The sequence below is a fragment of the Grammomys surdaster genome, unplaced genomic scaffold, assembly GCF_004785775.1.
Source record: "Grammomys surdaster isolate TR1022 unplaced genomic scaffold, NIH_TR_1.0 229, whole genome shotgun sequence".
Taxonomy (NCBI): domain Eukaryota; kingdom Metazoa; phylum Chordata; class Mammalia; order Rodentia; family Muridae; genus Grammomys; species Grammomys surdaster.
Genome location: NW_021604674.1, coordinates 1,977,252 through 2,004,057, shown reverse-complemented (window position 1 = coordinate 2,004,057; position 26,806 = coordinate 1,977,252). Strand labels below are relative to the sequence as shown.

General features: G+C 44.3%; 1 long non-coding RNA gene across 1 annotated transcript; it reads left to right on the top strand.

The window, feature by feature from the left end:
* Nucleotides 1-16,402: 16,402 nt before the first annotated feature.
* On the top strand, nt 16,403-26,568 carry LOC114626183. Its single transcript, XR_003712191.1, has 2 exons — nt 16,403-16,702; nt 26,156-26,568. It is a non-coding gene; the product is annotated as an uncharacterized LOC114626183 (long non-coding RNA).
* The last annotated feature ends 238 nt before the right edge of the window (nt 26,569-26,806 follow it).

Here is a 26,806-nt window from a genome sequence, read left to right as displayed (position 1 = left end):
GAGAGAGAGAGAGAGAGAGAGAGAGAGAGAGAGAGAGAGAGGAGGGAATCCTCCAACAATGCACCCCTTGGTGACCTACTTTCTCCAGTGGGCTCAGCTAGGGTTTCTATCACCTCCCAAAATAGTGCTGCCAGCTGGGGACCAAGCCTTCAATATAGAAGGTCATGGGGCCATTTGATATTCAGTTATAACACTAGCTTTTTGCCCACCATGTATTCTTTCCAGGACCTGTTGTCCTCTCTTTTAAGAGCCTACCTTGGTTATAAAGCACTCTAGCCATTGTAAAAAAAGAAAACAATGCAGAAGTTACTCAAAACACTAAAAATAGTGCTATGATTCGACCTAGCAATCCTATTGTTGGGGATCTAGTGTACATTCCAGTGGGAAACAAAGTCGGGCTGCTAAAGAGGCTCCTGCACGCTTGTGTTCACTACAGCATCATTCACAATGGCCAAGAAATGGATGGGTAGAGGAAGTGCGGTACACAGGGACAGTGGAATACTCCTTAGCTATCCAAGAACACTGTTCTGTCACTTGCAGCAACATGGATGGAGCTGGAAAGCATAACAATAAAAAAGAATAAACAAAACAACAACAACAACAACAACAACAATCCCCATCGGCTCAGAAGAACAGGGTGTACATGATCTTGTGGAATATAGAAAAGTGCTTTCATGGAAGTTGAGAAGAGAAAGTGGCCTAGGCTAGGCAGAGTAGGAGGGAGAAAGGGGCAGGGACATAGATGCTAAGCAGCAGATAGAAGATGCTATTGCACAGTAGGGTGATGATAGACAGACAAGGATGAACCGCGTATTGTAAAAGGCTAGAAAATGAACATATGAGGAGATAGACATATCTGCCCTGATTTAAACACACAATGTGTGCATGTATCACACCTTACACTGTAGCCCACAAACATTTTTAATGTTTTTGGCTATGATATACAAAGGGCCCTGACTCTTCCCTGGAGCAAGAAAGACTTGGGTATCTTGGAATGGGATAAAAGTGGAAGCAGCTGGAAAAAGAAAATGTGTTCACTCTCTCTTCCTTCCCTCCTTCCTTCCTTCTTCCCTCCCACCCTCCCTCCCACTCTCTCTCTCTCCTTCCCTTCCTTCCTCCTTCCCTCTGCCTCTCCCCTCTCCCTCTCTTTCCTCCTTCCATCCCTGCTTCCTTCTTTCCTTTCCTGAAAACCATCCTGAAAACCTGCATCTGGGTCCTCTTGCTGCACTAACTGCCTCTGGCTATTTTTATTTTTAAAACAAAACCACTTTTCTTGGAAGCTTCTGTCTCTTCACATTAGCTCTGGCCCTTGAGCTGTCAGCAGATGCCCCATAACAGCAAGGGCTCCAGACAGTGTCATTAGGTCAAGTCCAAAGTCAGCACGGAAGATTAAAACCACATGCAGTCAAATTTCTCCATGACTCCATCAGGTGAGGAAACGCTTGCCCCACCACCATACCCCAAGGAGTTAAAAGACACTGTTTTAAATTTTCTCTTTCTTTTGTGACCCTCTCTGATTCTATCTCCATTCTCCAAAACACACACAGTTGGCTTGGAATATGAAAGACTTTCATATGTGTTATAAATACCTACCTGTTCTGTGACAGGGCTTGGAGAATTGAACCAGGTTCCCTGTCCGTTGCTTCCCAGTCCCTCTGGTCATTCTGAGGGCATTCTCTTGAGACTTCCATCTTGGATTGCCCCTGTTGGCTCTAAATGGTATTTTTGCTTTGTTTTTATAACTTTTTTTTTTTTATAAAATTCTAAACTGGATGACATAGCCTTTTAACTCATTTTAAACTGTATTTGACTTTAGTCATGGCTTTGGGTAATTTGACCTTGGCCCAGGCTCCCCTGTGGGACTGAACCTTGCTGCCTAGCAGTTGGTGGTGACAGCTGGAAGGGTCCTTTGCTCTCCTGTAATGTAATGCATCATGAGACTTATGTGTTCCAGCCTTCCAGGTGCATTTTTGTCAACCTTCTTGGAGACTGAAATTTGTGCACATATTCCAAGTTCCTGCCTCAGGACCAGCCCTTCTCTGCTGAGTACCATTTGTAAGGTTCTTTCATCAAGATCCTCCCAGAATTATAAGTGATAAACTGAATAGCTTTGTGCCCATTGCTCCTTTTAAGCTGGGAGTATAAGAGTGTGTGTGTGGGGGCTTTGCACAGAAACAGAAAACGTTGAAATATTAATTCTGCCTCTGTGGGACCCAGCACAGATTAGTTACTCTCTCTAGGCATATCTAAAGACCCCTCACTGCAAGGTGGACTTGAATTGCCTCCCCATGGGTTGTTACAAGGAACAGGGTTGTGTGAAAATGCGTGGACCACGTTGGTTACAACTGCCACACCCAATGGAAGTAGGGATGTGTTAGGCAACTTGAGGTTGCCTCTCGCTTGACAATTAGTAGTGGTTTCCCTTTACTGTGTGGCTCTTCCCATTCTGCCTTAGAGCACAGTGGAGGGGATGGTTCCTTTCTGACCTGTGGCTGGACCTGGGTGAGCCTTTGGTCTCTCAGCCACAGTTTTCTTGATTATAAGGTGAATGTAACGATATTTACTGCTTATGCTCTTGAAAGAAAGTAAGATTCAGTAATCAGGGCAGTGCCTGGCTCAAAATAATTACCTGCTATTGAGTACTCCCTCCCCATATGTTCTGTGTGGGCAGAAACGCTTCCAGATGACCCATGGTCCAGGGACGGGCCTGAAGCTGGGCCCCAGCAGCTAGGGAAGAGGAAAACAAGTCCCCCTTCTTCTCCTGGTTCTCAGCGGATCTCATTTGAAGACTAACATTAAGGTCCCATAGCAATTTAGAAGATAAACAATCCCAGAATAGGTTCCTCCAGCATTAAATAGGGCAGTTTAAAAATGGGTCACTGTGGAAAAAAAAAACCAACCAAACAAAAGCCTCAACTGAGTTATATAACAGAGGCCCCCGGGGCTTTGCTCGCATGAGAAAGCAGCTCTGGAAAGGTGTGCTAAGGATTTTAAACCAAAGGCAGGTAAATCTGTAGCAAAAATATTACATAAATTTGTTTATTAAAAAATAACCTCCCAGAGCCCGACACGGCCATCCTCCACTACATAGTGTTCAGCATTGGTGGGAGAGGCAGTCCTTGGTCCCATGAAGGCTGGAGGCCCCAGTGTGGGGGAATTCGAGGGCAGGGAGGTGGGGGTGGGTGGGTGGGGAACCACCCTCATAGAAGCAGGAGGAGGGGGGATGGGATAGGGAGTTCCTGGTGGGGGAGAGGAATGGGGAAAGGGGATAACACATGAAATGTAAATAAATAAAATATCCAATAAAAATTATGCTTTTAAGGATGAAAAAAATAACCTCTCTATAAAAGTTACTCTGGGTCTCAGTTTCCCCTTTTCCAAAGCTTGAGGGCTGGGATGCATCCACGGGACCTCACAGGGTTGGATAAAATGTCCAGTATTTTCATAAACACAGAGATGATACTGGTATTTTAAGCCAGAATAGACCTGGATCTGATTTGATTTAAAGGCTTAGGTTTTTACAAAGTTTTTATTTTAGTGTTATTTTTTCATCATATATGAATAGATTTTATTTTGATCAAATCCACACTTTGTCTTACCCACTAACTCTTCCAGGGTCCTTCTCCTACCCCCTTTCAGTTTCATTTTTAATATGTATTAATATATATTATGTATGCATATATAATATATACTGAGTCGAGTCAATGTTGCCTGCACAATGCAAGGCTTGTAGCATAAACAACCTGCCAAGGGTCCCCCTTCTGAATAAAATTAACTCTTCTATCCACACCCCCAGATTATTTTCTTGCTTTCCCCTGCTGCCCTAGGCTGTCCTCCATCCTTCTGGAGTGCTGTGCATTATCTTGTCCTTCCATTACATCTTTCTCTCCTCCCCCTCTCAAGTCACTGCAGCCTACAGCGATGGATCTTCCTTTGTTCATAGCATCTGCTGGAATCTTCGCACTCTACTCCGTGACATCGAATGCTATTATTATCTTCTGCGTGTTAGTGAATGAATTAACTTAGCAAGCTCATCCTGACAGCTGTGACAGCGTGCCAAGCACTGCATTAGGGACTAGGGGTGGGGACAATGGAGGCAGAGGCTGCACTCTTGTAGCTGAGATCTGGGGTTGACCTTTGGAGTCAGTGTGGGAAGGCCAGTGCTAAGCATGGCAAGGAGATTCATGGACTGTGACAACAGGTTTCTACTCAGTGGGAGGGGAGGGATGGGTGGGAGGGTTAGGGTGATTTCTGTGTGGAAGAAGTTGGACTGACTCCTCAAAGGCTGCCTAGGAAAGGTGAGGGGATGAGGCACGAAGGAGACAGTGAGCAACGCAGTAGGCAGAATAGGGAGAAAAGGCTTTCAGTCTGCTCTCCAGGTAGCTGAGATGAGCTTGGCTAGACAGACAGGAAGGAGCACAATGACACAACACAACACAACACAACAGCCAGCATACCTTTCTCTTTCTGGGAGAAATTCTCTATCTGAATTGGGGAAAAGTCCCAGTGTGGTCCATAGGAGGCCAGAAAGGATACTTATTGACTCTTTTACTGAGAGAACAACTTGAGGGCCTCACAGCACCACTCTCTGCTTCTGAGAAGACTCTGGAAGACTAACTATGACCAGATTAGTAATACCATGTGACATAGACAAGGTGTTGTGGGGCCCTTGGGAAAGAGCACTGACACTACCTCAGGACCAGAGAAGGTTTCTTCGGGGTGATGTAGTCTGGTCAGCTATCCTAACTCTTAGAGTTTATAGAATGAAGGAGGAGGTGAAGGAGGAGGGAGGGGTGGAAGAGGAAGAGGGGAGGAGGAAGAAGAGGAAAAGGAGGAAGGGGGATGGGAGACTTGGAAGAACAGGGAGTAGTGAGGCCTAGCCAATGTGCAGAGAGATCTCCTGCGTGCCACCTCTCTGAGCCTCAGCCTTCCAGGCCCAGGAAACAAAGCTATAATAGACGTTGGGGATTCAAGGGACTTCGAAGTAGGCCAGAGAGCAGTCTGAAGAGACATCTGGCTGTTTATAGGCCTCTGGTCTCTCTTGAAACACGGGTCTGTTTTGCAAACATAGCAACATGGGCCAAGTACGTGGGGTTTGGCACTGGTTGGGCTGACCCAGCTTACTAAGCAAAGAGTGGGGGAGTTTCTTCCCTTTTCCTTTGTAAACTTAAATCTTCTCTGGGTGCATAATTTATAGAATTCTAGAGAACTCCATTTTGGCTTTCTTCCCAAGAAAGAAAAGCATTTCACATTTTCCATGCTCTTGTCCCAGCCCACTGGCCTAGAGCCAAGACTTCCTGTTGAGGCTGAAGACAAGATGGTTGCTGTTCAGGGCTAAGGTGGTCAGCGGGGGCAGGGTGGGGAACTGTACTACTTACTGCTCCAGGGATAGCTGCAGTCATGTGGCAGGTAAGTATTCTTTACAAGAATCTGGGAGTGGAAAATAGATGTGTCAAGGTTCAGAGCAAGAGACTATGCAGATAGAGAAAATCTGCTAGGGACTTTGCTGGGAGTCTCTCTGACTCCCAACTCCCAGTAGCTGCTTAATGTTTACCAAGCACTTTCTTGTATCCTTTGATGAGGTGAGAAACAATCTTTATCTCCCCCTGAGTGTGCCAAAAAGGAAGAACACACAGGACCAAGATTCCTATTTAGCTGCTCAACTCCAGCTGAGTTGCTAGGTAAACACAAAAACACCTTGACATCATCAGCTGCCTTGAGATGGGGTCCCAAGTTGGAAAACTTCTAGGCCTTAGGTGGTTGTTTGATGGGGGGTGCTTTCCCTGAGGGCTCCAGGGGTGCTTTGTGTGAGCAGTCCCTGCCATGTTTAGCCCTGGGCAGGATTTTGGCTGAGGAATTATCAGAGTCTTGGTTCCCAAAGGCTCAGCTGGGACTGTCACCCAGGTACTTTGACTGCTGTCTCAGCCCTTTAGGTTGTCCTCATTACTGTAGCTGTCAGGCTAGTCCACCCTGTGCAGATGCTGACAGGTGTGTGAGGGTCCCCGTGTTTGCTGGGCTTTGAGATCTAGGCTGGCTGACAAAGGGGTTGCCTGTGAGTCCAGTAAGGCAATCTTTAAATCCAAATTCCTGCCCTGCTCTGTGTGATTGAATGGCTTCTAGAAACTGCACAGTTGGTGAAACTTAAGCTTTAGAACATGAGACGTTCTCAGACGTCTGTTTCCTCTTATAGTCAAGGGCGAGCATCCAAACCCCACTCCATTTATCCTTGTCATTGCTGCCCCGAAAGGTCAGTGTACATTCCTCTTGGCCTCCAGACACTTGGCTCTGAACACTGAGCCTTAGAAGTGCTGAGCCTTGGATGCATGCAGTAGGCACTCAATAATGTTTGCAGAGAAGGAGTCAGGTTGTGTCCCATAACAGGCCTAGTAAGGGCTCTATGCCATCACAGAACAAAACAGCATGTCCCCTTGTGGGCCAGTCAGTGCCCCCATGTTACAGTCCTGACTAGTTCCTCAATGAAAATTCTACACCCTTGTAACAAATTTCTTCTGCCATCTTCCTTGAGAATGGTGGCTGGCTCCTTCTCTTTGCCAGTTCTCAAACTGATAGTTACCTCTCAAAGGACATTGTTGTCAAAAGTGGTTCCTCTTCCCCCACAAAGGCCCCATCTCAGTGTCCACACTTATCTTCATCACCAAAGTTACTCTCTGTTTTCTCCATGAACACAGCATACTCTTACTGAGGATGAGACCTTTCTCATCCCCGGTCACTGTGGATCCCAGTGACAGGCATAGAAACACTAGGAGTTCAAGAGTTATTTGTTTATGGATGAAGGAAAAAAGATAATGGGATTTGATATCTCCTACTCACTGAAGAGGAATCAAGGCTCAGGTTTTTAGAAGTCTGATATAGATTTGCTTGGGCCAGATCTGGAAGCTGTGAGCTTTTTTCCCCCAGTAGCTTATTCTTCAACCTGGATGGGTCTCTGGAACCAACACAGAATCATGGCTTTCCTTTCTTGTTTGGAATGAGGACCATTTTCTCTCTGGAGAGTAAAAGCTTGAAGAAAACTGACAGGACCCCCAGAAGCTAAAGGACCACTTGCACACTTAGGCTGACAGTGGAAACACAGCAATGTGTGTATACTGAAGATGAATTAGAGGGAACCAACATGTGGTAATACAGAAGCATATAAAATGATGTCAGATAACCAGGGACATGAGTGGATCACTCTTCACTGTGTGTGAGGGGAGGCTTCTCTTTAGATTCTTGAGGGAGAATGAGGAGGCACTTGAGGATGGATGTGAAGCTCAGGGCTTTCTCCAGTACCTGATTAGGAAAGGCTCATTCTGTTAGCATCCAAAACTGGATTACTCTGGCTGAAGACTAAGCTGGTTCCATGTCTCACTAACTCCCACTGCTTTTCTTATATTTATTCCACAGAAGACGACAGGCAATGAATCATACCAAGCCACAGATGAATTGGTGTGCTAGCTTTGGTAGAACATTGCTCAGTCAGGGCAGTAAGAAGCTAATAATAATCGTTGACAGTCAGTGCTTCGCCTAGGCCACACCATCTATGTCCCAGTGTATGGCAGGCTTACATATATTACTTCAATTATATAAGGTTGGAACTGTTTGTTTTTAAATGGTATTTAATAGAGTTAACAAAGTAGACCTTCAATCCTATGCAAGAGGAAATACTTTAACTCCCATTTACAAATGAGAAATGATAATAAAATTTACTTCCTGTTTAGAGTGACCAACTTGGGTTTTAGCCTACTGATCACTGAGAGCAACCCCATGAACATGCTAAATGGGATTAAAAATTTCAGTGTTGGGACAGCCCTGTGAAGTAGCAAGAGATATCCCTGTGACTGTCTCCAGGGGTTAGGGACAGTGAAGGCATACTTGGTATTGCAGAAAATTTGTAGAAGTTCTCACAGGAAGATCTCACGAGGAAGCCTGAGATTTGGCCTTCAACTTTGTGGTTAGTAGGACTAGAGTTGTGAGTCAGAAAATACAAAATCATGATCCTCATTTACAAGGTTTTATTTTATCACAGAGTATGAGTTGTGGCTGTGTAGTGAACTCATCAGGGACACAAACTCCTTCCACAAGTCTGATCCATATTTCCTGTGTATAGCTTCCATCCCAAGGTTAAGATGGCTGCTGGAGCTCCAGCATTGCATGCAGGGCCCAGACAGCTGAGATAGGACTGTATTGTTCTTTGAACTGCTCCTCCTCATCCCCTCTTCCCTTCCTTTCTCTCTTATCTTCAGATACCAATACAGGGCTTCAAAGTAGAGCCCACTATACTTCACATCTATTTTTCTAATGTATAACTGCTCAACGAATGCTTGTTTCTGATGGTGAAGAGAACACAAGACCCTTCTTTGTGTCCCAGCTTCTAGGACAGGCTTTTACAGAACGGAGCAGGGGACACTTAGATGGATAAGGTGATTTGGTCCATGAGCAGTAAGAAGAGATGGTGACTGTCCTAAACTGGGGAGTAGAGCCTACTTGAAAGGCATTATCACTGTGCCTTTAGTTGCCAAGTAGGAATATGAGATATGTCTTCCTATTAATTAACCAATAGATTAATTTATGATTAATTCACAAATAATGATCAGTTAATAACTATTTATTAATTAACAGATTAATTGTGTGGGGTACACAATCAATCAATTAACCAGTTAATTGATTGATTAATGCTTGTGTGTGTGTGTGTGTGTGTGTAGGTACCCATACATGACATCATACATGCAGGAAGGTCACAGTACAACTTGTAGGAGCTGGTTCTTTCCTCCCCACCATGTAGACTCTGGGGATCAAACACAGGTTGTAAGTCTTGATGACAAGTGCCTTTACACACTGTGACATCTCACCAGCCTGTCTTGATTTTCTGAGATGCAATCATACTATGCCACCCCAGTAGGCCTGGAACTCCTGATTCTCCTTCTGCTGTAGCTTCTGGAATGCAAGCATGATAGGTGTGTTTTCCACATTGATATCATATTTGATTAACACAGCAGAATATGCAATGCAATAGAGGTTGACTGTTGAGTAGGTAAGTTCATTTTGCTAATTACCTTGTTCCTCCCAGAAGACTAGATACAACATCTGAAATAACTGATGAAACAGAGACTCTTCTGTCTGCAGCACGTATTTGTCATGATACTGACTCCCATGTTGCTTCAGTTCTCTAGGGCTGGAGTCTATGCTACTTAGAGGCAGTGGTCATCTTATTTATCACATCAGCTAGCCAAGTTCTTAAGCATTCTCTCTATATCCCTTCTTGGACCTCACTGGGTAGAACACAGTCTTGTTAGCAGCCTGGGGAATTTATCGCCACTAAGAGGCAATTGTTCAAGAGCTAGAGTTCTTTGACTAATGAAGAAGGAAGGATGGCTATTGAGAAGTCCATAGGAATCTCTTTCATTTGATCCTGAAAACGATGGGGCCATGTGGCAGGTTGTCATGGAGTCCATGCCATAGTAAGTAACATGAGCTACAGCACACCCAGTCATTTATGGGTAGGACAATTCAGGACCAGAGTAGAAAGGAACTTCTAGGAGCACATGGGAGGAGAAGCAGATCTTCTGTTTTATACTGACTCTTGACTGTCCAAAGAGCAACATTCAGCCCTTGCTGGGTCCTCCCTGTGATGGTGGCCCCTCCAACCCTAACCTTTCCAGCCAGCTCAGAACTGGCACCATCTCACCCCCTTCCCTAATCAAGACTCTATTTAATGACATTGGCCAAGGATAAGGAAGTAGGCTTCAGGCAGGAATCTGACATTAGGCTAGAACGAACAAGTAATCTCAGGCAGGAACCTAAATCTTAGGCTAGAACAAAGAGGTAATTTCAAACAGGAATCTAAATTTTAGGCTAGAAGAAGGAAGTAGGCTTCAGACATGAAAATGACCTTGGGCTAGGACAGGGAAGTAGGCTCAGATACTTTGGTCATCCTGATAAGCCCTTAGAAACAGTGATCACAGGAGTGTTCATGTAATTGGGTTTAATGCCTTGCTTTTTCTTTGACTATTTGTGTTTATTGTCTTGCTTGTTCCTTGACTATTTGCATCTATTGTATTGCTAGACCCTCAACCTAGAACTGACCTTAATACTTGCATGTAATCAAAATGGTATAAAAGCATAAAGGAGGAGGGGGGATGGGATAGGGGGTTCTAGGGAGAGGAAATGGGAAAAGGGGATGACATCTGTATTGTAAATAAATACAATATCCAATAAAAACAAAACAAAAATTAAAAAACCTTCTATTTAATGTCTTTCTCAGTTGTCCTTCAGCCCAACTGTGTCTCACAGTTTTCATTATAGGGAACAACTCCTATTGATTGATAGACACTTCTAGGGATGGTCTCCCGTGGATAATTTTGGGGTACAAGTGGGGGTGGATAAGTACTGGGATTGATTAATGAGGTCTGTTGTGGTTACTGCTGAAGAAATGATGAGTCTTGAGTCTGGATTAATCTGAGTCTTGTTGATTTTTCCTTCTAGGGTGAAGGGAATAATACTCCACAGGTGTAGCTTACAAGGTATCTGGAATTCACCATAAGACATCCTGTTCCTAAAGCGAATTGAACTCCTAGCTGCCCTGAAGCCATCTGGAAGGGGAGGGGCCGAGGGTGGGATTTCTCATGTGACAGGCGCTCTTGGCCATCCATTATCCAGACAGCCCCATCTGATCCTGTCTTGCATCAGAAAAATAACTCTTATCACCTCTCCTTGAGCTGAAGCTATAAAACCAGATAGGAGCGGATTGTGGTAAGTCCCCGGGAGAGACTGACAGGCTTCACGTCCAGGCTCCAGTGACAGCTCTCTCACAGGCCAGATACTAAATGTATCTTCTTATGGTGACAAAGATAGGGTTAGGGAGCACATGATCTTTCCTAGTCACAAGGGAGAGAGACCCTGAGCGCTCTGACCTCAGAATCTATTCCTGAACGAGAGGCACAGTCCAAGAATAGAATTTCTGTATCCTATTCAACTGTTCTACTTGGGGTCTTTATGTGGGACACACTGTATCACACAGTGACAAGTGTGCAGGCAGCTGTGGAGGAAGGGGTAGGACCCAGAGGCACGCCTGGAGAGGACAGCTTGGATGGGGGAGGGTTTCCTCCCAGCTGTGTGAGGGACTATGAGGAAAGGAAAAAGCCAGGGATGGCGGGGCTGGAGGAAAGAAGGGACTTGGAACGCCCCCATCTGCCACTGAAAATCCCAGAAGATACCAATCCGAGTCACCATGTGATACAGAAGTAGAAAAAGAAAGTTTTCCCTTCTCTGTTCTGTGTTCTGTCTTCAGAAGTAACCGTACTCACAGTTTAGTGTTCTTTTCATATTTTTTGTACATACCACATCCCTGTTTCTTTTTCATAAATAGTAGAGTAGTATAGTATATTATAAAAGCTTATAAATGATCATTGTATGTGCAATCAGCTAGCTACACATCCTCGGGTCCTTTCTATAGGCTTTGGATTCCATCTCTGTAAAATGAACATGATAATATTTACCTGACAGGGTCATTGAAAAAATTAGATGGCATGTTAGACAGTGACTAACAGAGTAAGGTCCTATTATTATCACATTTAAATATGCACATATGATTTATGACCATCCTAGCTACTCATTACTGCAATCAAATCACACCAAAAATTGTGGCTTTAAAGATGTGATTAAAATGAACAAATATTATCTCATAGGGTCTGTGCCTCAGGAACTCAGGAGCTGGGGGTTCTAACCCACAGTCTCTTAGATGCTGGCAGGGGCTCCAGTTCTCTTCTCTGAAGGTCCAACTAGATTGGAATCTTCTTTGAAGATGGCTCACTTGTATCTGTTAGCAGGAGCCTTTTAGTTCTTGTCACAGAGATATTCTTGTTGATTGCTTAAAATGTCCCTAAGACATGACAACCATCTTCCCCCCAAAATAGGCAATATGAGAAAGAAAGAGCGAGGAGAGAGATGTGTCACACTTTATGACAGTCTCTCAAGTCTCATGTCACCACCTTGTTCTGTTCCTTAAGAAGGAGTCACTGGGCTGGAGAGACGGCTCAGTGTTAAGAGTACTGACTGCTCTTCCAGAGGACCCTGATTCAATTCCCAACAACCACATGGCAGCTCACAACTCTCTGTAACTCTCTGTAAGATCTGACAGTCTCACACAGACATATGTGCAGGGAAAAACATAGCAATGTGTATAAAAGAAAAATAAATAAATTATTAAAAAAGGAAGGAATTACTATATCCAGTTCCCATTCAAGGGAGAGGGAGTGAAGGGGGCTGGTGGCAGGAGGTGAACATATTTTATGACCGATGCGCAGAGCTTCTCTTAGGCACACATGGTAACTGTGCCCCATGCATTGTCTTATCACAGATTGCCCTTTTCATTTACTAGAAAACCTTGGCAACTTTCCATGTCCACATATATACTAGTGTCACCCTCTGTCTCACTGTGGCTGGCTTCATCCTGTTAGATTTAGAGACTTATGTTTTCCTGTATTTCTGGCTGAAGCAGATACTTAAAACAAGGATCTTCCTGGATAAAGGGAGCCTGGAGGAACAATGGGCCTCCTTAATATGTAACTAGAAAGTTCTGTTTTGTAGCCTTTCTTAGTTTGAAGTTTGTTATCTGAAAATGTCTGGTCCCAGGAAAGAGGGGTGGAATTGGCTCTTATGGGAATTGTGAAAGCAGAAAGACTATAGAAGGGTGTGGGAGAGTCTGTGAGCCTCTTCAAGGCAGCTGGAACATCTGTGCGCTAACACCAGTGAAACCCTGGTGCTAGGGCCTGTGCCTGGAACTCAAGAGACAGCCCAGAGCACCAGCCTTTCAGAGAGTCCTATCTTCAGAAGCACAGATAACCTGACTTGGATGGTTCTCTAGACACGTAGCAAGAAGACAGGTTCATCATCTCTAGACAGAAATTACTTTGATGTCCCCTCCCCCCCCCAATCACTGGGGAACAAGACATAGCAAAGCACTCTATGAAAGCTTAAGTGTAAAATTTATCATCATCTTTTTCTAGCTAGACACTCTTGTGTAGGGTCAGGGTAGACATGCTTGCACGTATTCTTGCAGAGGATGACAGGAAAAACCTCCCACGGGATGAGAGCTGGATCCGGGCACATTATCCAGGCAGAAGAAAAATAGCTACTAGAAAGTGAAGTGGTTCTTTAGTGAAGTGGAGAGGAAATATGTTAAGAATCTCATGCTGGTATAGGAAGACCTTGAGGGTTTTTTTGTTTTTTTTTTTTTTGGAAGCGCGGAGGGTGGAGCATACTGAGTTTATGGAATGTATTGGAAGGAATGTTGTAGCCATTTCTAGAACCAACTTTGGGCCATGTGTGGAAGAATACCAAAGGCTGACTCAGCCCATAAAAAAATCAGAATTTTTTGATAACTATCACTAGGTCTGGGAGAGTCTTATGTATCCATCTATCTATCTATCTATCTATCTATCTATCTATCTATCTATCTATCTATCTATCTTCCTGAGTCAGGGCTTCTCTGTGTAGCCCTGGCTGTCCTGGAACTCACTCTGTAGACCAGGCTGGCCTGGAACTCAGAGATCCATCTGCCTCTGCCTCCTGAGTGTGTTTAAAGGTGTGCACCTGAATTTTTTTTTAGTAATAAAAGGTTCTCCTGGAGTTGGGTTTCAGCATTTGGTCTTTACCAAGGAAGCGACTTTCTGGCCTTTCATCTCTTGCTTTACAATACCATTCACTTTTCTGGGTTCTTATGAAGATTTAAATAAATCCACACGGGGAAATGCCAGACCCATACATCCACTAACACAGTTGCTCTCTCAGGACTGCCGCCACCACTGCTGTCCCTCTGACCAAGCCCACTCACCCCCTATCACTGCTGTCCTCAGAATCAACAAATCAAGGTTCCCATTGCTGTTGGTCTTCTCTGTCATAGATGCAGAAGACAAATCTCCCCTTAATGAGCAGGAGGGGGACTCAGAGCATTATACTTTTCTCTCTTCTTGAAAACAGATTGCCTTCCTTTGGGTCTTGGAAGGAACATCTGGCAGAAAAATTGGTCTGGCTGTTTAGGCCCTGGGAGATAGGGGAAAGGTTGTCTGCATCCCTCTGCCTGGTTCTGCAATCATGTTTGGGATTTCAGGGCCTTGGAGGGGGCGTGGCCCCTCTCTATGCTTCTGTACAGTTTGTAGGGCTGCTGTGTGCTTTCTGTCTGCTCGGAAGAAATTAGATTCCTTCCCTTTTGTTCCTCTTCCCTGAGTCTCTGAGTGAAAAGATTGCTGGTGTCAATTCAAGTCAGCTCAGGTAGTGGCTACAAGGCAGACACAGCCAGTGTGGAACCCTGTCCTTTGTCTCCATGTCCCCAGCCAGAGTGTCTGTCTCACTAATGAGCTCCATGATCCTGAAAGCAGTGCTTGCAATCACAAGGGATGCTGCTGTACCTTTCTTTCTAAAGCAGACTTCCAGCTTTTGAATATTGCCATGACTTATGTTACCGAGACTAATAAATCAAATAAAGAAGAAAAGCCATCCACAGTTGGCTCCCAGTACTGATACAGCCAGTGTCATTTTTTCTATGCCTGTTTATGTATTCTATTTTCAAGTAGGTATGCAAATCATCTTCCATAATATAGCCTTCGGTGGATTTGCATGAATTGATGAGTCAGCCGGTTTCTAGATGTTTTCAGTCTTTCCCTGAGGCATGATTTTCGTAGCTCTTAAACTCTGTGGTGGTGGTATCTATATTCATCAGTTAATTGAACCACTTTGCTGTTGGTGACCAGTGAGGTGGCTCACATTTTCCATGGTTACTAACAGTGTTGTGACTCACATGCGGCCCTTCCTGTTTTTCTTCATTGCTCTTCCCCAGGGCCAACATTTGACAAAGGGTTTGCTGCAAAGGCTGTACCCATTTGAGTGACTGAAAGAATTCACATTGCTAGCTGGCCTTCACAGAGAGGCTCTGTCATATGAAGGGTTTAAGGCTGTCTTATGACTTTCAAGGTGTGGCCAGGGGAGCCTCTTGACACAGTTCTGCACGATTGGCAGCCAGGCATGGTTATTCATATTTTGGAAGCTAAAAGACTCCCAGGTAGCCAAATGAAGTGAGATCCAATAGAGAGATTGCATGTGATAAAGTGATTAACTGTTTCTCAACAGTAATAAGGTGTCATTAACAAGAGAAAACAGGTGTCATTAACGAGAGAAAAGGACCACAGGAACTGCTTGAAGTTTGTCTTCTCTTTCCTAACTGGACTTTGTTTCTGTCTGATACGTAGTCATTGTATATTCACTGGATAGTAATTAGCTACTGATTACTGATTGTCCATTAGGACAATGGTCTGTTAGGCAATAAAAGCATGCTGTCAGCATACTGAGAAACAACCCCCTTTCTGCTATCTGTCCTGAGAGCTAGCCTCTGATGACTAGGAGTCCAGCTTGCCCCAAATTCTCAAGTGACCTAGCCAAGGCCACTTAGAGAATCAGTGGTCAAGTCAGAAATAGAAGCCAGGGCTTCCTGTGACAAAGGCTGTGCTGCTCTAAGACAGCTGGGCTCTTGCCACTGGCCACGCCACTCAAGTGTCCTTAGCTTTTCTATGAGAGCAGTGGGTTAGGGATCTGGTTCAAATGCAGGTTTCCATCTGATAGTCTGGGGTTGGGTCCTAAGTTTCTGTAGTCCTCAGAAGTTCCCAGATGTCTTCTTCTTTTTTTTTTTTTGTCTAGGATTGCTTTTGGAGCAGTGAGCAGCTAGAGAATCACTCAGTAAACAGCAGAGTAAGTGACCTAGATAAAGACAGGACTCATTGGCAAGTAGAGCGACATTTTAAATGCCGATGACTGAAAAGGGTGTTCTCGATAGTTGTGAGTCTTAAAGGTCACATCCTGTTTCTGCTAGAAACACCCGGAGGTGGGATCACTCAACTGGCCAGAAGGCGGCTCTTCAGACACACTCTTAAGAGTACAATTGGCTCCTTTATTGTATGGAAGAAGCCGAAGCAAGGCAGCCAGAATAGAGGGTTTAATATTCCAAAGGCGCTTCCAGTGTCCCCCAGGATCCCAATTAATCACCTGGAGAAAGACCAAGGAGTCTGGAATGGGAGGAGAACCTCACGCCACTGCAACGTCAGCCCTTAGCACTGCCAAAAGGGGTGAAATGGAGCCTGGGCACAGGAGCACAAGGCCTTGGCCTGCGAACTGTCTGCACTATAGGCTTGCCCACTCCCAAGTACAGGCAAAGGACGTCAGCATCACTCAGGAACTGGGCATGGAGCTTCGGTGGTTACTATTAACAGTTTTCAAGGCAAGGAGGTGGGGTTGAGGGGTGCTAGGCTGATTGGCGCCATGGAGGGATGAACACAGCAGACTAAGCAGGGCTAGCCCCGTGGCCAGAGTTGGAGGGTTGGGCATGCTTATTATTTCTTCAGATTTAAAACCAGGAAATGGCATCATTAAAGCTGGAATATGAGTCATAGGAAAGGATGGAGAGGTTGGGGAACCTGGTGTTTTTGAAACTATGCTCCCTAGATCTCCAAAGAGCCTATGAGAAGACATGTCGGGGCCACTGCCTGTGTCATGTATAAAGGGATGTGGTCGTTCATCCCGAGTTTTACATGTTTGGATTCTGAATATGATATATTTCTGTAACAGGGCTTATACTTAAAAATCTTTTTATTTGGCAGCTCAGAGGAGGGATGTAACTTCTCAGAGATTTGTAGCCAGCTTGTGACACAGCATGGAGGTACGTGCTCTGAGGGGGTGGATGACCACAGCGCTATAGGTTAAACAGGACTAAATGCCTTTGACACTGGCATCTTTTCCTTTAGGACAGCCTATTCATTTCTCTTCATTTCTCCAGTTTGGATCTCACCTCAAACCCAAATCAGTGCTGTTTATACCACGATCTGGGAAGAGAACCAGTAAATACCACCTCAGAAAGATTATCTGTGTGGCCCTCAGTCAATCCTTAATAGTTGCTCATTTAACTGGAATTCCCATAGTGGACAGGATTAGTTTTTGTATGAATTTGTGTCGGTGCATCTGAGAAATGATGGACTGGTTTCTAATTGTCCATTACACGAAGGATGAGCAACTTCACCAACCTGTGCTTGTGTTATAACCATGCTGTATAATGTAGACCACACACGAGTTAATGGGACCAGTCACTCAGTTTCTGGTTGTTCTCTTTGATAGATCAGGTACAAAGGACTGTGAGGAGACACTTTCTGAATCAGTTTAGGAGTCTTTTTATTTCCTCCCTTGTTCTTGTATCTGTGGTGGTCTCCACCAGATGGGGCTTATGCTCACCCAGTCCTGGGTCTGAGCTGTTGCAACATCAAAGACTATCTACACCTCACCATTTTACTGTGGAGAAAACAACTGCTTAAAAGAAAAGTACCAGCTGGGCGGTGGTGGTGCACACCTTTAATCCCAGCATTTGGGAGGCAGAGGCAGGCAGATTTCTGAGTTCGAGGCCAGCCTGGTCTACAGAGTAAGTTCCAGGACAGCCCGGGCTACACAGAGAAACCCTGTCTCGAAAAACCAAAAAAAAAAAAAAAAAAAGAAAAGAAAAGAAAAGTACCATACCTTCTGCCAAACCACTTCAAGACTGTACGGGACACTGTTTAAGACAGCAATATTCTAGAACTTTATTATTGTATCAGCACATAGCCTATCCTAATGGACACAGGTACTTCTGTGAAGAATAAAACAAGAGGAGGCTACACTGGACATTGCTGACTTTACACCTTAATTTTCTGTTCGTTTCATGATTCATCTCCAAGTTGGTGGTCTCTCTGCTATTACAAAACCGTGTGATTAAAGGATTCATATTGGAAGGTATGGGTAAAATTATATCAAATAGACAATGGTTATAGATGAATTGACAAACATTTGTGAATTCTATTTCATTAAATCACAAAGAAAGTGCAATAAACAATGACCAGAAATAAATGTCATGTGACATTCATGATCACTGGGGTCTGGAACATTCCTAACCATCACTGCTCACTCAGAAGACCCTCGATATTTTCCTTAGCAGGTTAAGACACTTCTTAAACCTGAGTCCAGTCCTGTATTTCAGGACAGTGTCTTCCTGACTTAATGACAAAAATGGGGTTGATACTCATCTCCCTTACATTTTCCCCTGGCACCATAAAACTAAAATAATTAAGAGTTCTGAAGTGGAAATAATTTTGAAAACATCATATTTAATTTTCCTTTTAAGCTGTTTTGTAAGCATAAAATCTTAACTTTGGTCATATCACACTTGACTTCCATGTGAATTTTAAGATCTTACTATCAACTTGAGTTCCAATTTCACAAAACAAGGTGGTTCTACTGATAGACTCAGCTTCTAATTCTTTGAAATATTTTTTGATTGACCCCTCTTGAGGTCAGTGGTCAACTTGCAGGCATTGGCTCTCTCCTTCCATCATGTGGGCCCCAGGAATCAAACTCAGGTCGACAGGTTTTGTTTGTAGTACCCTCTGAGCCTTTGCTGGCCTGGCCCTAAAGCCTATATTCTTCACTGAATCCACCGTAGTCAGGAGAGATCACATGATACAGAGCCAGAATTTTCCCAGCTGAAAGGATCTTGTGCTAACCGTAGCAGAAGATGCTGTGGCTGGCGGGAGGGGCTGACAACTTTATAGAAGCAAATTACATATTCTGGAATTCCACGAGAGATTTGGTGACAGTTTCATTTCATTTTTATTTGTTGACTTCTTTGATTGCTAGTAATCATGAGTGGAGATAAATAGCAGATGCCAAAACAAAAAACTACTAAATAACTTAAAATGAAGGAAAATCATATCTGCTGCATTTGGAAGACGTAGATTAGGAACTGGTTTTCAGCCTGATGAATTCGTGTAATGTCGAGTTAGTGAGATGTCAAAAGTAGAAGTCACATGGTCTTCTCTCAGTGTTTAAGCTACGTCCCACGGCACAAAGAGGACATGGATGAAGCCGAGATCCTGGTCCCCGCTGTTCACTGATGCCCTTCTCCCTTCCTGTCTGAGGATTCCATGAACAGAGCCTGTCTCTCTTTAGCTACCATGGGGCGCTATCTGTGGCACTTGGCTCAGTGGGCTTTGTAGAGGCTTCCAGTATGAGATGGCTTGGCGTCATGGAGGAACAGCTTGGGCAGGAGGGGTTAATGTGTGTGAGTGGTGTCTCTCCAGTTTGCCCATCACTGACAGTGCTGTGCAGGCTGGGCACCAGTTCTAAGAAGTAACTGAGCCGTGGACTATCAGTTTGCCCTCATAGGAATGCTCATAAGAGTGTGGAGGTGTGTCCTGGGAGCACATAAAGGACTTGTGACTTGCTACTCTAGCTGGAGCTGTGATTCAGCTAAGGATGGGACTCCCTCTTCCAAGTTTCAGATACCATGTTAGAAACAAATGTGAGAAAGAGACTTGAATCACTCATTACGTCTGAGCACATGGTCTTCTCTCAGTGTTTCAGCTATGTTACAGAACCCAAGGATGACTCTGGGTAGGTGAGGACAGAGGCAAGGTTGGGACATTCACAGCCCAATGGCTCTGCTGGTTCACTGCAATATTTAAATATTGGAATTCTGTGGACAGATACTCTAAACTTTTCAATTCTATTTATATATGTGTTTATGTGTGTATTTGTATGCAGGCACATTCACACACATGCACATGTGTGGAGGCTGGAGGACAACTTGAGGGAATCTGTTCTTTCCTTCCACTATGAGGGTCTTGGGGTTTGAACTCAGTTCATCAGGATTGTTGGCAATAGTCTTTATCTGCTGAACCATCATGCCTGTGTTGGAAAGGTATTGTAACCATGGTTTCTATGACTAGAAATATTTGATGTCTCTTGACCTATCATGAACTTCAGTTACTTTTGAACTTCAGAACCTCCAGCAAAGTTCTACCTACTAAAAACATTCACAGCCTTTCAAACAAGTGCTGACAGCTGGGGACCCGTATTGAAACCCATGAACCTATGGGGGACATTTCACACTCAAAACACAACAATGTGCCCAATGACTAATGCCAATCAGTGTTGTTATTTTTAACTTCATTAAATGAAACCTCACAGCCTTCCTAAGTAAGCTGGGTTTAGAGAATGTGCTTTATATAAGACTGTAATTCCTGTGGTGTGTGTGTGTGCGCGCATACATGCGCTCGCATGCACACAAGTACAGTTTAAGTGTGTTTTGGAAATCTCCAAAATCTTAAGTAGAACAAAGGGAGTAGTTGGTGCTAAGGCCAACCCTGAGTGAAGACAGTGTCTTCTACATCACCAGCTGCCCTACCTCCACTCCTATGCTTCAACTGCTGCTCCTCATCCTGAGCTCTGCCTGGACACCCTTTAAAGTCAAGACCCTTTCTTTCACTACTGCAGGACAGTGTTGGGAGATGATGTTCCCCATTTTTGAATAGCTGAAGTGCATTATTAGGCTGGAATATAAATGCAGATACATCTTAGTCTATCTTTTTTTTTTTTTTTTTTTTTTTTTTGAGACAGGGTTTTTCTGTGAAGCCCGGGCTGTCCTGGAACTCACTCTGTAGACCAGGCTGGCCTCGAACTCAGAAATCCGCCTGTCTCTGCCTCCCAAGTGCTGGGATTAAAGGTGTGCGCCACCACTGCCTGGCTTAATCTATCTTTTTAAAAGACTTTTATTCAGGGTATCACTCCACAGTCCCCTTTCTCATGTGGCAAGTTTCTGCTTGGACCATTGAAATATTTTTCTACTAGTTGAGCCATTGTTGGGACTATTTACTTTTATTTTTCTACCCTGGGAATAAGGGTAGATTGGTGGTCTCTTATCTCTGAGAAGGATGCTTTTGCAAATTGCTTCTTTCCCTTTTCTGGCTGCCTTTTCCTAGGACTCTGCATATAAAGTGGGAAGGATGAAGGGAGCTTTGACAAGACCTAGTGAGAAACTCCCAGACCCTCCAATTTTCTGGAGGAACCATTCAACCGATTTTAAGTCTGCTGCAAGGTGATTTGCTCTGTTAACATACTATCACTATGACAAAATACTTGAGGAACTTACAGGAAGAAAGACTTATTTGGGTTCCTATTTCCGAGATTTCAGTTCATGGTCACTTGGGTCCATTGTTCTGAGGAAGGAGTCATTGTGGGAGGGTGTGGTGGAACAAAGCCATTCACCCCTTCACGGTAGTTAGCAAAGGAGAGCAGCTAGAGACCAAATGCAGCCTTCAAGGACATACCTCAGTGACTTCCTTCCTTCAGCTGGCGTCACCTCCTACAGCTTCCAGCATCTCTCAATTGCTCATAAACCTCTGAACCCTTCATGGGATCAATCTATTAATGAGATTAGAGCCCCTGTGATTAAATTACCCACCCAAGGTCACCCCTGAACATGATTGCTCTTGGGTCTAAGCTTTCAATGTTGGGGGTAATGTCAGATCCAACCCAGGATGCTTGCTGTCTCCAAGCTTCTGGGCACTCTCCATGCCTTCCTTTTAAAGCACTCATCACGTTTGACTCTCCTGTGTGTTCTCTAACTTTGTCTAGAGCTCTCCTGTCTACCTAGAGGCCTGATAATGGCCTGGAGGCCCTTTCTTCTAATCACCCGCCTTCCCTGGAAGGGAATTGTGCTGCAGGATTTTTTTCCCTGGACCAACCACTGCTCTCATTTCTAATGTTATTATATTTAATATGACTCCACTCTATGGCTTTGTTAGTAGATATTTAATGTTCTTGTTGCTTTGGAGTTAGAATTCCAATTTAATTGGACAAACCTTGGCCTGTGGAGAACCAGCTTTTCAGCCTGCCTCTGCCACTCATTAGCACCCGAGGGTAGCTGATTTTTGTTCTTTGAATCTGTTCTCACATTTGTCAACTGCAAAGAGGAACATTCCCTTCAAAGAAGGTTGTCAGCATTATGAGAAATAACACATATTAAAATAGCGTAACAGACATTACAATACGTGTGTGTGTGTGTATTGTATATTTTGTTTTTGTAATCTAGCACTCTGATTTCTTGCCCTTAAGACTGTATGAACTGACAACACGACCGCTCCACAGTATGATCTAGGGGAAGATTTTTACTGAGATATGCAAGAGAGAACAGTCAGAGGCATCTGTCAGTGTCCCGAGCAGAGAGAGAGAAAGACTGAACTCGGCCAGCAAACTGGACCTGACCATGAAAGAGGCAGGAGCAGAGAGAGGACAGGGAGAGGGGACGTGGAGAGAGGGAGGGCGTGAGGAAGACACAGGACATATCGAAAACTGCAGGATTATAAGGAGAATGAGTAGCTGGTGTGTGTGTGTGAGTGTGTGAGTGTGAGTGTGTGTGTGTGTGTGTGTGTGTGTGTGTGTGTGTATGTGTGAGCTGGAGGGAGTTTGAAGTAGGGGAAGAGGTGAGAAGGCTAGCATGTTAGCACAGACTGTGAAATGTCTAACTTGTGATACTGAGGGAGCCTAAAAGCTAACATGTGCTTAAGTATGCTAATAGACACCACAGTTAGCCATTTGTCCCTCCTGTCTTTTGGAATTTGGGGATAATAGAGTTTCCTTTGGGCCCCACATAGACCTATTCACCAATAACTTCCCAGAAAATTTGATTTCTATTTCCCAATTCCTTAGGCGCTGTCTGCAAGCAAAATGCCCTCCAACTCTGTCTAGGCCCCATGAAAGTTAGATTGACATGGCCTGTTGACACTTTCAGATCCCCTTGCAGGGAATAACCTTGTTAATGAGCCACGATTACAGAGCTGTACATTGGCATTCAGGAGAGGTGTCACACTCAGCGCATAGGTGGCAGCTCATAGGTACAATCCTTCCAGGGTGTGTGTGTTGACCCCCCCAACTTACACCCCCCTAGATTTTTCTGTCAACTCCCTAGAGTCACATGGGAAGAAAGAAGCTTATTTGAAGAATTATCTCCCTAAATTAGCCCATGGGAATATCTACGAGAGGCTATCCCGAATGATCATTGATATGGGAGGGCCCAGCCCACCGTGGGAGGCGCTATCCCTAGGCAGCTGGTCCTGGGCTGTATAAGAGAGCTGAGAGCAAGCCAGTAGCACTTCAGCATTTCTCCATGGTTTCTGCTTGAGTTTAGTTCCTGCCCTGACAATTTCTTTAATTTTTTGAGATTATAATATAATCACATCATTTGCCCTCTTCCTTTTCCTCCCCCAAACCCCACCCACATACCATTCCTTGCTCTCTCTCAAATTCGTGACCTCTTTTTAAAAAATTGTTATTACACACACACACACACACACACACACACACACATTACTAAATAGTAAATAAGTGCAACCTGCTCAGCCTGTATAATGCTACTTGTATTATATGTTTTCATGACTGACCATTTGGTATTGGATAAGCAATTGGTGTGGTTTTCCATGGGGAGATTATTTCTCCAGCTCTCAGCGTATTTTAGTTGCCTGTGGTTCTGTGTGTAGGGTTGAGGCCTCCTGGGCTTCCCACTAGAGCATGTTTGTTGTTTTTGTTTGACTCATGTGTAGTGGTCATGTTGATGAGACTTTATGGGTGTGGCCTTTCACGTTCACGTTTCTAGGAAATATAATCTCACAACAGACTCCATGTTACTCTGGCTCTTAGAATCTTTCTGTCCCCATTTCCTGAAATGATCCCATTAGGTGTAGGTATTGTATTATAGATGTATCCATTGGAACTAGGCTTCACAACTGTGCATTTTGATTGGTTGTGGCTTTCTGTAATGACCTCCATCTGTTGCAAAGACACATTTCCTTGATGATTAGGGAGGACTATTATTATCTGTGGTTATAAGGACAAATATTTAGAATGTAGTTAGGAGTTACGCTCGCTTAGTAAAGTGGCAGTTGTAGGTTCTCATCCGAGATCAATGATGTCACTAGGCCTAGTTAGTTGGCTAACTTTCCAGTACCAGGAATGGTTGCCCACTTGTTGAGCAGGTCTTAAGTCCAATAAGAGGAATATTGGTTACTGCCAAGGTATGGTAGTACCTTGGTATGGTGGTTCATAGATAGCATTTGGGTAGGACTGTTGGCTGCCCCACTGTTTTGGAAGCTTGCACAATGCCTCTGGTACCATCAAAGCTAGCCCTCAGGGAAGAGGCTTTCAGGTCAGTTCCAGCTCTGAGGCCTCTGGGCCCTGTGTCTGAAGTGCATAGTATCTTCAGCAATAGGGAATTACCTTCCTCCTTTTTTTTTGGGGGGGGGTCACGTTAGGGACATAGCAATAGTTTGTAATGTTTTGGGAGCCTCCTCAACAACCTAGTCAGACTGTTTTATAGTAGTAACTGAAACCGAACTAGAACACTGGCCAACTTGGGACCAGAGGGAAATCAGTAGAACATGTCAATAAAAGGAGAGCTGGGCTTTTCCTGTGCTCGGATGGAACCCATTGAAGCATGCAGTGTGATCTGACCTGCTCCTGCCAGGAGATCTTGGGATCCCTCTAATAGATGAATGGTTGTTTTAATTCTTGGTTAGCTCTTCAGTGATGGCATTACCAGGATACTCCCTAATTCTTTCACACTGGTCAGTGTCATTGTTTGGATTTGAAATTTTCTCTAACGTCCCACATGTTAAAGGTTTGGTTTGTATGGTGACATTATTAGGAACTGGTGCAATGTTTAAGATGTGGGGCTTAGTGGAAGGTCTTTGGATCTTTGAGAGTGTGTCCTTGAAAGGGAGGAGACAATTCTGGTCACTCTCACTTCTTTAGCCATAGGGGACAGGTTTTGCTTCATTAAAGTTCTTGCCTTGGTAGGCGTCTTTGGCACACACCCAAAAGCAATGGGACCAGTTGGTCATGGACTGAAACCTCCAAAATCTTCAGTCCAGATAAGTGTTTTCTCTCCATAAGCTGGTTATCTCTGGTATTTGTTATGATGATATTAAGTTAACCAATATTCTACTTTTAACCTCCAAAGGAACTTGGGCATTTTTTAGTTGGTGACCTAAATCCTAAGACTCCTTCCTTGCCTGTTCTTTCTTAACCTTGGCGATCAATCATTGAGAACATATGACACCCCTCCCCCACTCTTTTATACCCCAGCTAAACTTTGCTACCCTGTGAGGAATTTCAGAGTACATGTGATATGCAGAAAGGCAATTTGCAGGAATGCTCCAGCTCTCAGAGCCCAGGTTGGCCAGGCTACAAGGATTCCATTCATTTCCAAGCCTGGCTTGTAAGTTTGCCAAGTACCAGCACTGGAGAGAAACTGAGGCCAAGTCCTCTGCAGCCACTAAGTTCCACTGACTTCTTCTCCTGAATCCACACTTGGAAGCACGTGAGACTCTCAAAGCCAGGGACAAATGTCATTGGTGGCCAGGCTTTCTCTCATTTGCCTGCAAAGACGTGTCTTTCCCTTGGAGCATTCTTTGATTTCTCTTTCCCATTAAAAACAGTCGGGTTCCAGTCCTTATGAAAACAGGAAAACCCCACAATATTAACTGATCCTGACTCCTCAGCTGGCCACAGAGAAGTCACCCTGTAAACATCTGTAGGACTGAAGTTTTGTTGAACTCACTGGGCTATATACTTCTCAGAGATGCAGCCCAGGCTTTCTTACGCGTATCTCACGGAAGACACATTCAGCCTTACTAGTAATTCTGTGGAGAGATAGGGGACTGTGCTCGATCATCCTTCCAAGAGAAGATAAAAGGTGGACTCTGATTTGACCAAAGCTGTGACCAAATCTGTGGTCAGATCTGGCACCTGTAAGATTAATTGTAACAGGAAGAGTGGGCTTTGACAGTGTCCTATACTAATTGGCCCTTCTGCCTTTTAATTGTGAGCTCAGGATGTTGACAATTGTTACATTTACCAAGCAGACCAGTATAGGATGCTCTGTTTTGGAGGCTGCTGGGGGCTTATGACTCCCTTAACTTTATGTCCCCTGTGCCTGGTCCTGAAGGATAGGCAGTGTTCAGTAAACACTTGCTCAATCCATGAGCCAATCAAAATTGGTAAAATATACGCAGAAGCCCTGTAGGGATTTCAGAGAGAAACATTATGGGACTTTCTCTCTATTTGAAAGATGAACATGGGAGGAACATGTAGTAAGTTTGGAAAACCTGAAACCACCACAGCTTCAGGAGGTTAGTGCTCCCCAAGCCTCTGAGAGGATGGACTCAGCTGGCTGCCTTGGGTCATGAAGAATCATTGTCTTACGCTAGCAAGTACAAGCCTGGGAGACAATGACAGTGGAGAATTCTTTTATTTTCAGAGAGAAGCTGCTGCTGCTGCTGCTTCCATGGAAATGCAGAACCTTGAAGTATCACAGTCCTTCCTGGGTCTCTGTATGATCCAGAGGTAACGAGCAACATTTCTTACATGCCAGGTTAGTTACCAGGATGTACTCGGAAGATGCACCTTGCAATTATCCAGGAGGAAGATGGAACTTATGAGGCGCTTCCCTGACATGTATCACCATGGAGCCACTGGGAGGGAGACACCGTGGGGCTGCTTTTCCACAGAAATGTCACCACAGCAATGGCAGACCCAGGAGATCTTGGAACTGGTAGATGATAGCATCACGTGCTCAGGAGAGACCAATCGTTTCTCTCCAACCACACTGAGAATGAGTGATGTCTTTGTGATCATAAAATTGAAGAGAAATTAAACTCCTCTGAGAAAGGTTGTAAGTCCCAATTACTGATTTCTTAGCTTCTGTTCAATCTTCAAGTTCTGCGATGCTTGCATAGTTGGATGGATTCACTTCTATGCGTTGAACACAACCCTTCCACCCTGCTCCCTCCTTTTCAGTCACTAATATCTTTGAATAAAGCACACGCATGTACACACACACACACACACACACACCCCTCTTGTCAGTTCTGGAGTGAATTATTTAAAATAACTGACTGACTGAATCTCT